The sequence below is a fragment of the Prinia subflava genome, chromosome 5 (assembly GCF_021018805.1).
Source record: "Prinia subflava isolate CZ2003 ecotype Zambia chromosome 5, Cam_Psub_1.2, whole genome shotgun sequence".
NCBI lineage: Eukaryota > Metazoa > Chordata > Aves > Passeriformes > Cisticolidae > Prinia > Prinia subflava.
In genome coordinates this window covers 3696073-3707701 of record NC_086251.1, presented here as the reverse complement: position 1 = coordinate 3707701, position 11629 = coordinate 3696073, and the positions used below count along the sequence as shown (strand labels likewise).

The 11629-nt window shown below is 52.3% G+C and overlaps 1 long non-coding RNA gene across 2 annotated transcripts; it reads right to left on the bottom strand.

Annotated features, from left to right (window-relative positions):
• Positions 1–4540: 4540 nt before the first annotated feature.
• LOC134550785 (uncharacterized) lies at positions 4541–11283 on the bottom strand. Of its 2 annotated transcripts, XR_010080436.1 has the most exons (5): positions 10775–11280; positions 9023–9319; positions 7479–7570; positions 6196–6294; positions 4541–5204 (listed from the first exon to the last, which is right to left on the bottom strand). It is a non-coding gene; the product is annotated as an uncharacterized LOC134550785 (long non-coding RNA). The 2 variants fall into 2 exon arrangements; XR_010080437.1 differs by lacking the exon at positions 9023–9319 and having other exon boundaries at positions 10775–11283.
• Positions 11284–11629: the final 346 nt, after the last annotated feature.

Genomic DNA, 11629 nt, shown 5'->3' with positions numbered 1-11629 from the left:
ATTCTCTGTCAGCAGTGCTAATGCCAAGGGAATTCCCTCACAGAAACTGAATCCCAAGCAATGCCCTCAGAGAGGCCTTGAAATAAAAGGTTGGAGTCAGACACATTTGTTTGGATGAGGTTTGGAGTTTTCCATGGAGCCAGCTGGAAGGGCAGAAGGGATGGGAAGCTGCTGCAGGTGGGTCCCACGGGAGGTGTGCTGAAGGCAGGGATGTGCAGCCCTGTCCTGAGGGAAAGGAGCTCCCAGGGCCCTGCTGGGGCTCTGGAAGGAGCTGAGCCCCTGCAGGCAGAGATGTCCTCCCATGGCACAGGGGCTGCCCCAGCACAGGGGGTGCGTCCGGCCAGCACCTCCTCCTGCTGGAAAATATCCACGGGAGCCCGAGCTCAGGGCTGGGATCAGCTGAATTCCAGGGAGCTCTGCCAGGTGACCCCGGGGCAGCAGTGGGGCTGGGGAATGAGGGGTTTAAAGAGCAGATTCTGTGCAGTGTCAGCCTGTCCTTACCCCATCCTGCTGAGCTCTCTTGGAAGCTCTGCTGGTTCCTAGCACAGCTGGTGTTCAATGGTAACTCTGTACAGGAATATCCACACTCCAGGAGGCACTGGGAGCTCATTCCACCCTCCCAATCCAGCAGGCAGTTCAGGGCCAGAGCTCTGATTCATCTGAAGCAGCAAAGCTGAACCCCAAATCTGGGCCCCACCCTGGGAACAATCTCTGTGCTGCCCTGCCAGCCAAAGCCCCTGGGCTGGAAATGGCAGCAGCCACAGAGATGGAATTCCCTCAGTCCCAGCAGCCCCAAAGGGACAATCCAAGCAGCTCCATTTGCTCCCAGAGTGCCCATTCTGTTCCCCACAGGGGCCCTGGTGATGCCAGGGGAGTTTCTCCTGCCCCTCTCCAGCCCCAGGCCTCTCCTCCCTTCCCTGCCAGCTGCTGCCAAGGAAGGAGGACACAGTGAGTCCTGAGGTGACCTCACAACAGTCACTCCCTCACCCAGAGATCACCTGAGACCTTCTCCCCAAATTCTCCCTGTCTGTCCCCTTCTGCTTGCCTCATTTTTTACAAGAAAGCTTTCTTTCTCCACCCTGGAGACTACCACAAGCTTTACTCCCCAAATTTCCCCTGCCTGTTCATTACCTATTTCCTCATTTCCACCTCAACATTTTCCCTCTTTACCCTATGGATGCTTTCAGTTTTTATCCCCCCAGTCATTTCCCTACCTGTCCATAACCAATTACCTCAGTTTACCCCATGGAGTGCATCCCCTCTGCTGCAGATCACCTCAGACCTTACCCCTGAAATTTTCCCTACCTCTCCACCTCTGACTACCTCATTTTTACATCAAAATAGTTTTTTTTCAACTTCACAGTATCACAAGGTTGGAAGAGACCTTCAAGATCATCGAGCCCAACCTGTTCCCTGCCCTCGACTGAACCATGGCACTGAGTGCCACATCCAATCTTTTTTTAAACACATCCAGGGATGGTGACTCCACCACCTCCCCAGGCAGACAATTCCAGTACTTGATCACTCTTGCCATGAAAAGCTTTTTCCTCATGTCCAACGTGTATTTTCCTTGATGCAGCTTGAGACTGTGTCCTCTGGTTCTGTCAGTGCTGCCTGGTGAGAGAGGTCAACCCCACCTGGCTACAGCCACCCCTCAGGACGTTGTAGGGAGTGATAATGTCAACTTTCTTTAACTGAACTATTTTACCTTTCTACTGTGCAGATTCCCTCAAGTTTTATCCCCACATTTACCCGCCTGTAATCCACAGCAATTCCCTCAGTTTACCTCAGGATGTTCCTGCTCTCTGCTAGACATAATCTCACATTTTACCCCCTCAATTTTCCCTACCTGCCCAATACTGATTGCTTCCTTTTTACCTCAAAATATCCATTGTTTTCTCTACAGATGAACTCAGATTTTACTAGCAGAATATCGATTTTGTCCCCTGTATACTAACTAGATTTTAAACCCAAACCCACACAGGTTCTGTCTCTGATCCCCAAAATGTTCACTCTGTCCCCTACAAATTGTCAGATTTTTTCCCAATAACACTGTTCCTACATAATTACCTCAGGGTTTACTCCCCAAATTCTCCCTAATGTTACCTACTGATCACGTCATTTCTACCTCAGTGTTCCTTCTCCACCCTACAGAAATTCCCAAGTTATACCCCCAAAATTTCCTTGCCTGCCCCCAGTGGCTGCCTCAGTTGATGTCAGTGTTCCCTCTCTCCCTAGAGATTACCTCAAGTTTAACCCCCAAAATTTTCCTTAACTGTCCCCAACTTATCACCTCATTTTTACCTGAAATATTGATTCTCAACCTTTAGATTATTTCAAGTTTTGCCCCCCAAATTCCCCTATATATCCACTACTGACTCCCTCATTTCCCCTTCAATATTATTGACTTTCTACCATGTAGCTGTTGTCAAGATTTACCCCCCAAATTGTCCATCTGTACCTAATTTTTCCTTCAAAATGATCTCTCTACAGATTATTTCGTATCATTTTTGCCCCAAAATTTCCCCATCTGCCCACAACTGATTCCCTCATGTCACCTCAGTATGTTCATGCTCTCCTCTAGAGATGAGCTCAGATTTAGCCCCCAAATTTTCCCTACCTGCCCACTACTCATCACCCCCTTTTCCCTCACAGTGTTCATTCTCTACTCTTGAGATTTTGGCAAGTTTTGCCTCCAAGAATTTCCTTCCTTGTCTACTACTGAGTACCTCATTTTTACTCCAAAATATTCCTTCTGTCCCCTACAGATGACATTGAGTTTTACCCCCCAAATTTTCCCTCTGCTACAACACTGATTAACTCTTTTCTACTCCAAAAATTTTCACTCTCTCCCCTAAACATCACCTCAGCCTTTCCCTCAAAAATGCCCCCTCGCTCCCCTCAACATCCCCTCCCATTTTCCTACACCAACAGTTCTTGTGTCCCCTCTCAATTGCCTCAGGTTTTCAGCCAAAAATGTCACCTCTGTGCCCTCTAAGTTATTCCAGGTTTTCCCAGTTAGGAGCTGCAAGGAATTCAGGCAAATGACAGCAGGGAAGAGCTGTGAATTCAAAGGAGAAAGAGAAGACCCAGCAAAGGGGAAAGGCTTCAGAAAACCTCTTTGCAATGAATAATGATTTCCAGTTCCCCAGTGAGAAGAACACAACCTGACACCACTCAGGCCTGGCAGGCCCCTGCAGCCAGAGCTCAGCAGACACCCCCAGAGGCAAGGGCAGCACCTGAAAGAAAGAAGCAGAAAAAGGTGACTTCTTCTGTTCCCAAGTTATTTCCAGTTCTGCAGCCCCACCCATTCTTTGCTCTCCATTGGATTGGGTGAATGGGGAGCGCTGGGCATGGGTGCTGCCATCCCTGCAGGTGGCAGTGACACTTTCTGGGGCAGAGCAGCATTGCCAAAGTTCCCTGCCTGCCCCTGCCTGATCTGCTGTCCTGGTTCAGGGCAAATTTGGGAGGAAATCTCTGAGTAGGGTCCCTCTGGAAAGCAAACCCAAAATGCCCTTCCTCAGCCAGTCCAGGAAAAGAAATTCCTTGGAGAAAAGTGGAAAAAACCTATTTATTTAACAACAAAATGCCCACAACCATAAAGAATTAATAATATGAAACAATAAAACCTCTCACTGCTGCAAACAGGGATGGTAAACCTGAGAAAAATCCTTCTGTGGGTGGCTCAGCTCACTCAGTTTTTATCAGTCCCAGCCCCTCTGGAGGTCCAGGCCTGCTGGGCTGCAGGTGTCAGCCCTCGGTGCTCCTCTGGGGTTTTCAGTCTGGAGCAGATCCACAGAGTCCTAAGAAAAAGGAAAATAAAACAGTGCAGGGAACTTCTCTGCCCTAGCTAGCTAAACTAACTAAAAAGCACAAAAAGATCTCTGTCACAGGCGCTGGTCTGTGCCTCAGGTGAACACAGTCTGGAGAGAGAGGAATGTGCAGGGGCAGAGCTGTTTTCAAAACAATCCTGGCGCTTCTTCTTTCCCTGCTCTGCTCTCAGAGCCAGTCCTAAAGGCACAGAACTCACTGTACAGCACAGACAGAACACAACTGGGGACACAAGCAGCACAAAGTCACCCTAGGACATCTGCACAGGAGAAAGCCTCTTCCATGGAGGGGTTTGGCTCCATCTAATCCCACCTGCCCAGGCTGTTCCATGGGGCTGCTGCCAGGCTGGGCCAGCACAGGCAGACACAGCTCTCAGCACTCCCTGCTCCACACACAGCTCTGGCCTCCTTTGCAAACTGCCTCTGCAGTGGGGTTTTCTCCAGCAGAAATCCAGGAATTGCTGATGGCAGGGTGGAGATGAAGTTATCACCAAGGGAAGGAAAGGATAAATACTCCTGGAAAAGCCTTTGGGATCTGCTGGGCTGAATTGGGAAGGGGCCATGAATTTCCTGCAGTGTCAATACACAACACCTCCAACACAAAGGAGGTGTCAAACAACTGCCAGGGGATCTGACAGCAGCCCTGACACACCTCACTGTCATTCTTCCTTTCCAGGACTCCTGCAGTCCAGCTCTGAGGCTGACACGGCCCAAGGCTCTGTGCAGCTGCCCAGGAACAAAAGGATCCTCCCAGGGCTGAGGCCCATTCCCAGCAAACACTCCCAGCACTGCACAGAGGCACCCCTGGAGCTCGTGTGTGGGGCTGGCAGGGGCTGCCAGGAGGATGCAGCCCCAGGCAGGGGGGCAGTGGCAGTGACAGCAGCAAATTCCCAGGGGCTGAGGGCACAGCAGAGACACCAAGGGCAGCAGTGCCACGGAGGTGCAGCTGCTCCCTGCCCTGCTCCATCCCAGCAGGAAATCTCCAGGGGGACAGAAAATGCAGCATCTGTCACCCTGATCCTGCTGGAACTCAGCCTGTGGGGCCAACTGCCCCCAGCCCAGGTAAACACTGCCCTGAGCTGGCTCAGCCCCAAGCACAGCCCCAGTTCTCACCTCCAGCTGCTCCCGGGGCTGCTGCCACATTCCTGACAAGGAGCCACAGCCCCTTGGACAGGGCTCTCTCTGTCTGGGGTTGGGCACTGCAGGGACCAGGGCAGATCCCTCTGGATTTGCAGCACTCTGGGACTCACTCACACCATGGGAAGGGCAGGGGCCCTCCAGGGCAGGCCAGTGGGGCCAGAGCCTGCTGGGTTTGGCTGCTCAAACACCAAAGCTTCTGGCAGAGATGGGGGGAGTTGGGTGGGTTTTCCTGTCCTGAAAGGGAGGAGAAAAAGGAAATTAACTCCACTGTGGAAGTCAAAGGCTCCTGGCCTCCCCACTTCTGTTCTCATTGCTCACTAGATGGTTCTATCCATAAAAAATGAGAGGTAACACCAAATAAAAGTGCTCCTTTTCAACATATTTTCATACATAAAAAGGATGCCTGTTTTTTCTTATTGCATTCTTTGCCTAATTTGAACAGAACCATTTTCCTTCCAGGCCCCACTGGTGAGTTACTCAATCCTTTGCCATCAGACTTTGGACAGAGGCAGGGAAGGATCTGTTCCACACCTGTGTCATCCAGCAGGGAACACCCCTGTGCCAACCCCAGCCTGTGCTGAGCTCACTGCCCCATTCTGGATCCTGGCTCCACTCTGAGCTCACTGCCCCAGTCTGGATCCTGGCTCCACTCTGAGCTCCCTGCCCCATTCTGGATCCTGGCTCCACTCTGAGCTCACTGCCCCATTCTGGATCCTGGCTCCACTCTGAGCTCACTGCCCCATTCTGGATCCTGGCTCCACTCTGAGCTCACTGCCCCAGTCTGGATCCTGGCTCCACTCTGAGCTCCCTGCCCCATTCTGGATCCTGGCTCCACTCTGAGCTCACTGCCCCATTCTGGATCCTGGCTCCACTCCAGTCCACTTTTCCCCATTTCCCATGTCTAGAGACAGGAAATTGTCCTGGTCAAGGTGTAAGACCTTAAACTGCACATTGATCTGGGGAACTGCTGGGATTCCAGCAGGGGATTAATTGTTTCACAAATAAAAACCATTCCAGGGAGCAGCACTGACTGGGAGCTGCTGCTTCACCACACACTGTCAGCAAAAGAGAGAAAAAGATGCAAAAACAAGGATAAAATGATTCCTCCTGCTTTTAGTGAGACCAGGGCTGATTCTGCCCTGCAGTGACAAAGAACTTCTCCCTCAGAGACCCCTCAAAAAGCCCAAGTGCAGCAGGGAAGGAAGGAAAGGCCCCTCTGCCTCACCTGCTGGGGACAGCACAGGTCCTGCTGCTCCTGGGAACTGGGAATTGTCCGGAGCCAAAAGCTCCTTCTCAGGCTGGAGGGCCTTTCCTAAAGCACCACCTGTGGGAAGCAAAGGGCTGTGGAAGAAATGCAGTGGGAACTGACAGTAATAATCCTCACGTTATTGGGAAAGAGCAATGACAGAGGCAACAACAGTTCCAGGGGAGCAGGAGGGATGCTGAGCTTTAACCGAGGTTTGAGTGAGGCAGCATCTCCTGGGAGCTCTGCAGCACAGCCCCAGCTCTGGGATTCCAGGAGCAGCCATCTCCCCCTGTCCAGTCCCTGGATTTCCCTCCTGCCAGCACTGGGCACCTTGGGCACGTTTGGGTGCAGGGCCCCAGTGCTGCTGCCTCAAGGGCTTGGGAAGAGGGGCATTGAACCCCTTCCCACAGGGCTGGCTCCGGGCTCTGGGACAGCATTTGGCACCCCTGGCATTACAATGACATCAGTTTCCATCACTTTGAAGAGACACTGAATAAACCCAGGGCCCATAAATAAACCTTTCTCCATAAAGACAACCCCAGGGAATACACAATTTTCCTTATGCCTGGTCAAACAAACCAGCAGGCAGTTTTTGGGGAGACACTCCAGGCTCTTGTCTCCCTCCCTGGCTGTAGAACTCTTGCAGAGGCTTTGGAGTTCATATAAACTTGTCAGGATTTGGGTATCTCATTTAAATTCCATTCATTTACTAAAGAATTGGAAGTATCCTCAAGGCACCTCCACTCACACTTTAATTTTAAGCCCTCCACCGCGGATCAATTTGGATGTTCTTTTGTCAGGAACGCCTCACCTCTGCTTCTTTAGGTGCCTCCATGGGGGAGATACAATAAATGTGAACAAATGTTTGGATTGCAGCTTCCAAGTCAGGTTCCCTGCTAGGAAATGACTGCAGCTCTCTGCTCTCTGGTTAAACACAGCCCGGCCCTTCAGGGCTGCACACTGAGCTGCACAGCTTGGGAGCTGCCAAGGGACACAGCTGAGGTCTCATCCCAACTGCACACAAAAACAGGGATTGGGGGCTGCATTTGGACACGTGCAGGCAGGGTTGGGCCACTGCAGAAAGCTTCAATCCCTGTTTTCCAGAGATTCCATCAGGGACAATGACCTTTCCACAAATCTCTCTCATGGCACATCAGAACCCAGAGAAGGAAACGGAATCAATCCCTTTGTTCCATTGGCGTCACACCTCAAATTCCAACGGGACACACGAGTCCCTCTCCTTGGAAGGCAGCGTCTCCTACCTGGAGCTGTGGCTCCCCCAGCCTTTGGTGGCCACTGTCTCCATCCTCCCACTCCTCCTCCTCTTCCTCCTGGGCACGGCTGCCTCCTCCCCCTGCAGAGCAAGCACAGGGACAGTCCCAGCCTGCTCACCTCAAACCTGGGCAGCAGGGACGGGCTGAAGGCGCCCTCTGCACGCTCCCCCCTCTGCCTGGTGCCACCCCTGCTCCACGCCCACTCCTGTTCCTGCCCTGGCATCTCCTCGAACGGGATGGGAAACCACAAACGTTGGCTCTGCTGGGCTGGGACATCACAGACTGCCCCGAGGCCGTGGGCAAAGCTCCTGTTCCACATCCTCTGCCTCCCAAAGCCCTGCTGGGCTGGGCAGAGCAAAGGGAACGGCTCAGCTCCTGCTGGGAATTCCCTCCTGTGCCCATAAACCCAGGGAAATCATGGCTGCTCCATCCCTGCAAGTGTCCAAGGCCAGGCTGGACAGGGCTTAGAGCACCCCGGGCTTGAGGATGGAATGGCAGGGGATGGAATGAGGTGATCCTTAAGGCCCTTTCCCACTCAACCCATTTAGGGATTCCAGGATGATTCCGTGATTTCTCCACGCATCTATTTTGTATTGTTTCCTCTCAAATTCAAATTTCCATATTTTGATGATTTGTTAAAGGAATAATTTTAAAATTATTCCAGGAATAAAAAGGGAAGCATCAAACATACAAGAACCGTTCCTGTGCCCATCAAATCATTATTAACTGGAAGCCTATTCCCTCATCTCTGTCTTTGTTCTTTCCTGGAAATCCTTAGGATGCCACAGTTTCTCAGAGACCTCTGCTGGGATTACTGGAGGGTTTGCTCTGCCACAAATCCAGGGGGGTTTACAACACTTGTTCCTCTGCATCTTTATCTTTTCACCAGGTTTGCTCTAGAATGGTGTTGTGGGAGAAGTTTGGAATTACTAGAAATGGATCAGCTTCACAGTTTTCCCCTGCTCTTTTTCAACTATTTCCAAATTCTTGGCATTACCCCCAGACGTGCCCAAGAAAACTGCTGTGAAAAATCAATGAGAGGAACCTCTCCAAAAGAGAAAACCATACCCAGCAGCAGCCAAAGAAATCTCAGTGCTGTTCTTACCTGGTCTCCAGAGCTCCCAGCAGCCATTCCCACTCCATGAGAGGGAGGAGGCAGTTTGGGATGTGTTCTTGGCCATGGAATTGGATGACAGAGTCCAGAGGGTCTCTGTGGTCCCTTCCAAGCCAAACCACCCCGTGGTTCCATGGCATGATCAGCACCTATCCCAATTCCAGAAACATCCTCCCACTAACCCAGCACTTCCCCCTCCTCTGTTTGCTCCACATCAGGGATGTGCTGCCAAGCGCCACAGGCATGGGAGGCCTCAGCATTCCCTGGGGATGCCATTCCAGGCTGAACTTGTGGCCTCAGGGCTCTGAAATGAGCGCTCAGACCCAATTCCAGCTGGGAATGGATCAAACAGCAGCATGGGGTGTTTGGTCTCTCTCCCATCCCACCACTGAGACAGTTCACATGGAATGGGACTTACTGCCTCTGGAATTGCTGGCTCAAAAGGCAAGCCTTGGAATATCCTTTCCTGGGAATATCCAGGACATCAGGAGAGGCCCTGGAAGTCACAGGTCAGCGGCAGACTCAGATGAACAATCCTGAACTGGTTCTCAGGGCATGCACCCACTGCATCCTGTGGCTGCAACAACTCCAGAGCTGCTCCTTCCCCTTGGAACAGCCAGGGAAAACATCCCCATCAGGGATTTCTGACAGGAAAAACCTCACAGCTCCAGGCTACTTGGCTCCTCCCAGATCCAGGCCAGCACTCCAACAGGCTCTAAGGAATAAACGATGGGAAAGACCAGCTCAGGGTGCACCCCACGAGCTGGGAACCACATTCCTCACTGGAACTGGGCTGTTCCCAATCTCTGGGACAGTCCCCATTTCCTCACCCTTCCACTCAGGAGAAAGAGACAACAGAGCCCTCAAACACCCAGTGTGCAATCCCAACAACCCAGGGAAAACCACCTCGCTCAGGGAGGGAATATAATGCCCAGTTTGGGAAAAAACCAAACAGCAGGACTGGAAACATTTCCAGGCACGGAGCTCCCAGCTCTGGAAATGCAGCTCCCAGGATTCTGCCCATGGACACCCCAAACTTGCCTGGGACTGGGCTGAGGGAGAAAACCCCACCCATTGCCCCAGCCTGGCTCAGAGCAAATCCCATGGACAGCCCAGAGGGTGTCCCTGACCATGGCAGGGGGTGGGAACAGGATCATCTGTAAGGTTCCTTCCAACCCAGACCATTCCAGGAGTTTAAGGCTCCTTAAACTTGATTGGAGCCACTTCTCAGCTCACAGCTCTCCCCAGGCCTCATCCTCTGGGCTGCCTTTCCCAGGGCTCCTCTCCCCAAACACACCCACTGCCAATGGCTGTGCCCTGCCCAAAACCACCAGGTGGCACCAGGGGTTGATCCATGGCTGGGATGTTTTCCATGATCCAGCACCTGAGGGACTCCAGAGTCAGACAGGCAGGACCAGTCCCAGGTCACAGGCACTGGCACAGAGCAGCTGCTGGCCTGGAAGGGGCTCCTCTCCTCCCCCTTAGCTGGAATTCAGTGCTGGAAAGGGCCCAGCAGGGATTGTGGATTTATCTGCTCCCGTAGATTAAGCCCAGCACTCACTGCCCAGTGCTGCTGGAGCCTCTCTGCACAGAAAAAAGCTGTGCTCAGCTCAGAGGACCTTTAGGGAGCTCCCTGCCCACTTTCCCAGGATGGATGGGAAGCTGCAACTACAGGCTGGATCTCAGGGCAACTTCAAGAATTTGCTGAAAGCTTCTAAAACAGGGACTTCTTCCCAAGTCTAAGGCAGCTCCAATCCCATGGCTCACCAGGATTCGTAATAAAGTGCCCCACAAATGCGTCTGTGTTTGGGAATCTTCTTTTAACCTGTCTGCAAGGAATAGCTGCCTGGATATTTAGGTCAAATTTAAATCAGCCTTTAACACATCAGACAGAAAAAAATACCCAGAAGCTCTTTTGTCCCAGCTGAGCCTACTGGGCTATTCAGGGCTTTTTTAGAGATAAAGCACTCTGAGATATTTTGTATCAAACTCATGGAAATTCTGAGGGATGAAAAAGCAAAGCAAACACTTTCAGAGGCAGTTCCACCACCTGAACTCCAAACACCCTCAGAAGTGGCACATGGCACCTCAGTTCCTGCATGGCCCAGACCTGACACTTTGGATTGGGTGGGAAAAAGGATGGGAAGTGCAGAACCAGGCTCAGTCCTACCTTCAGGCCATTCCCAAGGAGTTTCTGACCCTCCAGTGCAATCCTGGCTTGGGACAAGGTGTCACGTGGGGTCGCAGGCTGGAGACAGAAATCATGACCCGAGTCCTCTTGCTCACAGGACAAACCAGCCTGTTCTAGTGTTTGGAACCTTCTGGAGCAGGCAGCTCAGAGCCCCCGGATCCAGACCCTGCCTGGCCTGGCTCTTAGCTCTGCCCAGCTCCCTGCCAGTGACACGTCTGCATTTAGGGCTGGAAGGGACTGGTGTCTGTTCCAGGTTAAACCTGTCCTGTCATTGTTCACCCAGGGACTTGTTCACTGAACTGGGAGAGCCAGACTGGGTTCCCTGCTACAGCCAGGTTGATCTGCCCAGCTCCAGACGAGCTGTGCTGTGACAACAAGGTTCTGCTGCTGTGGCACTGACCCAGGGGAGTGCAGGGGCTCTGGGCTGGCAGTGACAGTTCCTGCCCCGCTCCCTGTCCCGCACCGGAGCCCCAAACTGGGATCGGGGCTTGGAATGGCTGCAGCCCCTCCAGCTCTGGAAGGGAGCTGGGATGAGCCCAATTCCCAGGGCCTGGGCAGGGCTCCCTGTGGGGCAGCAGCACTTCAGTTCTTCAGCCAAGGCCTTTTCCTGGGGCTCTGAGGCACAGGATGAGCCACACATTTGTCCCTCCCTTATTTCTCACACACTCCCAGACTGAGGCCCTGCTCTTTTTGCCTTCTTCAGGGGCTGCATCCAGAGGGATTTTCCCAGTTTTCTGCAGACCAGGGATCATTTTCCAGTGTCCTCAACAAATTCCTGGAGCTGTCCCATTCCCGAGTACAGAGCTCAGGACAAGAGAAGAACAAAGATTTTAG